The sequence below is a fragment of the Cebus imitator genome, unplaced genomic scaffold (genome assembly GCF_001604975.1).
Source record: "Cebus imitator isolate Cc_AM_T3 unplaced genomic scaffold, Cebus_imitator-1.0 Scaffold15, whole genome shotgun sequence".
Lineage (NCBI taxonomy): Eukaryota > Metazoa > Chordata > Mammalia > Primates > Cebidae > Cebus > Cebus imitator.
Window position 1 is genome coordinate 701,128 of NW_016107330.1, and position 3,956 is coordinate 705,083.

Here is a 3,956-nt window from a genome sequence, read left to right on the forward strand (position 1 = left end):
CCTCCTGGGTTCAGGCAATTCTCCTGCCTCAGCCTCCTGAGTAGCTGGGATTACAGGCACGCGCCACCATGCCCAGCTGATTTTTTGTATTTTTAGTAGAGATGGGGTTTCACCATGTTCACCAGGATGGTCTCGATCTCTTGACCTCGTGATCCACCCGCCTCGGCCTCCCAAAGTGCTGGGATTACAGGCGCGAGCCACCGCGCCCGGCCCTAGAATAATTATTATAATTTTCACTCTAAACTATGTACCGTAACTAGCCTCACTGTGCAAGTGAGGAAAATGAGGCATGAAGCGATTATATAAGCTGGCAGTTTGCCAACAGAACCCTATGTTCTACTTCGCCTCTCAGAAATAGAGACAAAGGGAAGAGTGGGAGGGAGGGAGGAGGTAGGAAAAAGGGCATCGTCTATCCTGGTGGCACCTGCTCAGCTGGTCATTCCCATGACAGTGTCATGTCATCGATTCATACTGAGCAGCTGCCAGATTCCAGGCATGATTCAAAACACATCAGAGACCAGGCGCAGTGGCTCACGCCTGTAATCCCAGTACTCTGGGAGGCTGAGGCAAGTGGATCACCTGAGGTCAGGAGTTCGAGACCAGCCTGGCCAACATGGTGAAACCCCTTCTCTACTAAAATTACAAAAATTAGCCAGGCGAGGTGGCGTGCACCTGTAATCCCAGCTACTTGGGAGGCTGAGGCACGAGAATTGCTTGAACCTGGGAGGCGGAGGTTGCAGTGAGCCAGGAGCGCGCCACGGCACTCCAGCTTGGATGAAAGAGCAAAATTCTGTCTCAAAAATATAAAAATTTAAAATTTTTTTTAAAAAACTTAAGCTTTCCATGCCACATTACATGGGGATACAATAACAGGTCTAACTTAAAAGTGTCCTGGCAGGGTTCAGTGGCTCATGCCTGAAATCCCAGCACTTTGGGAGGCCAAGGCAGGAAGATTGCTTGAGCCCTGGAGTTCGAGACCAGCCTGGCCAACATGGCAGAAACCCATCTCTACCAGAAATGATACAAAAATTAGCTGGCTGTGGTGGTTTGCTCCTGTGGTCCCAGCTACCCAGGGGTCTTGAGGTGGGAGGTTGCCTGAGCCCAGGAGGTCTGGGCCAGAAACACAAGTCTGAGCCTCTTAGACTTGAGATATTGCACCAAAGGTGCCTCCTTCTAAGATCGTCAACATTTGTGGGCAGGGACAAAGAGCTCACAGAAAAGAGGAAGAACAGGTTCCAGCCTCGTGGGCACAGAGAGGGACTCTCAACAGGCAGCGGCTTTTCCTGGTCAGAGCTGAACAACAGGCGTTTCGTTAATGAGGCGTGACTTGCACAGTCTCATTAAGCCCATGGCTGGAAGCCTGGCTCCGGCTTAATCAGTTGAGGAGAAATGAGAAGAGGACCAGCGACCTCCTGGGCATTTGTGCTTTGCCCCCAGATTGCACTACCTGCCCCTGCTGCCTCTGGGCAGAAACAGGCCTCCCAGCTCCCCCTCATCTTCCTCCTGGGAGGTCCAGCCCCAGCCTTTGGCTCTCTGCTAAATTGAAATGCTCCTTACAATTCCCCTGCAAAAAAACGAAACCCCAGACTTTTGGGAGTGGACGGATGTTTTTCCAATAGCCCACAGCTTCTGCAGAAAAACAAGGATTAAAGAAGCAATTAGTGGTTTGCCAACAAGCAGTCAGAGCTGAGAGCAACAGAAATCCACAATGGGTCAGCAGGAAGCCTCAGGCCCCTCAAAATTTGGAATGGTTACAAAAAGCTCACACAAGGTTCTCCTCTCCCACCCCACCAAGTCTGAGACCCAGGGACACCTAAATGAATCTGTCTCTGAGTATAACTGTCTGTGCATGTCCCCTCCTCTACAACTGGCATGTCATACATACATACATACATACATACATATATTTATGTCTGTAATCCACCTTGCTTTTTCACTTTGTAAGTCAATTTCTTTCTTTCATTCTCTTTCTATCTTTCTCTTTCTTCTCTCTGTTTCTTTGTTTTTCTCTGTTTCTCTGTTTCTCTCTCTCTCTCTTTCTTTCTTTCTTTTTTATTTTTATTTTATTTATTTATTTTTTTTTGAGACAAAAGTCTTGCTCTATTGCCCAAGCTGGATGGAGTGCAGTAGTGTGATCTCAGCTCACTGCAACATCCACCTCCAGGGTTCAAGCAGTTCTCCTGCCTCAGTCTCCCAAGTAGCTGGGATTACAGGTGCCTGCCACCACACCCAGGTAACTTTTGTAGTTTGAGTAGAGACGGGGTTTTGCCATGTTGGCAAGGCTGGTCTCAAACTCCTGGCCTCAAGTGATCTTCCCACCTCAGCCTCCCAAAGTGCTGGGATTACAGGCATGAGCCAACTCACCTGGCCTACTTTATGGTCAACTTTTCTAAAATACATTTTAGTTAACATACAATAAAATGCACCCATTTTAACTGTAACTTTTAACGAGTTTAATTCTCATTGTGTGGGCCAGGCGCAGGGGCTCACACCTGTAATCCCAGCACTTTGGGAGACCGAGATGGGTGGATCACCTGAGGTTAGGAGTTCGAGACTAGCCTGTCCAACATGATGAAACCCCATCTCTACTAAAAATACCCAAAAATTAGCTGGATACCTGTAATCGCAGCTAGTTGGGAGGCTGAGGCAGGAGAGTCGCTTGAACTTGGGAGGCAAAGGTTACAGTGAGCCGAGATGGAGCCATTTCACTCCAGCCTGGGCAACAAGGGCAAAACTCGGTCTCCGATTCTCATTGTATGTATATGCCTGGTCAGGGTACGATGATATGAAACATTTTTGTCTTCTTCAGCCTCTTTACAATCAGTCCACTCCCATCCCCAGCTCCAGGCATCCACTCTTCTGTTTTCAGTCACTAAAGATTAGATTTACCTTTTTAAGAATTTCATATAGCTGGGCATGGTGGTGCGTGCCTGTAGTCCCAGCTACTTGGGAGGCTGAGGTGGGAGGATCGCTTGAGCCCAGGAGCTCTGGGCTATAGTGCACTATGCCTAGCAGGTGTCTGCACTAAGTTTGGAATCAATATGGTGACCTCCCAGGAGCGGAGGACCACCAGGTTGCCCAAGGAGGGGTGAACCGACCCAGGTCAAAAACGGAGCAGGTCAAAACTCCCATGCTGATCAGTAGTGGGATTGCACTTGTGAATTGCCACTGCACTCCAGCCTGGGCAACATAGCAAGACCCCGTTTCTAAAAAAAAAAAAAAGAATTCACATAAATGAAATCATATACTTTTTATGTCTGGTTTCTTTCTTTGTTTTTATTTATTTTTTATTTTTTTGAGACAGGGTCTGCTTCTGTCACCCAGGCTGGAGTGCAGTGGTGCAATCATGGTTTACAACAGCCTCGACCTCCCAGGCTCAAGAGATTCTCCCACCTCAGCCTCCAGAGTAGCTGGGATTACAAGCGCACGCTACCACACCCGGCTTATTTTTTAAATTTTATGTAGAGTGAGGATTCGTCTACATTGCCAGGCTGGCGTCAAAATTCTGGGCTCAAGCAATCCTCAGCCTCCCAAAGTGTGAGAATTACAGGCGTGAGCCACCACGCTCAGCCTCAGGGCTTAAGCCATCCTCCCATCTCAGCCTCCAGTACCACAGGTTTGTGCCATCACACCTAGCTGTAAAAATAACTTTACATGTGCTCGCTTTGGCAGCACATCTACTAAAATTGGAACGATACAGAGAAGATTAGCATGTCCCCTGCTCAAGGATGACATGCAAATTTGTGAAGCAGTCCATATTTTCATTAAAAAAATTTTTTTAATTTATTTTTTATTTTTTAAAAAGACGGGGTTTCGCCGGGCGCGGTGGCTCACGCCTGTAATCCCAGCACTTTGGGAGGCCGAGGCGGGTGGATCACAAGGTCAAAAGATCGAGACCATCCTGGTCAACACGGTGAAACCCCGTCTCTACTAAAACTACAAAAAATCAGCTGGGC

At 47.9% G+C, this 3,956-nt stretch overlaps 1 non-coding gene across 1 annotated transcript; it reads left to right on the top strand.

Moving 5' to 3' along the window:
• Positions 1–3,656: 3,656 nt before the first annotated feature.
• On the top strand, positions 3,657–3,763 carry LOC119468033. The gene has a single exon (XR_005196664.1). It is a non-coding gene; the product is annotated as a U6 spliceosomal RNA (small nuclear RNA).
• Positions 3,764–3,956: the final 193 nt, after the last annotated feature.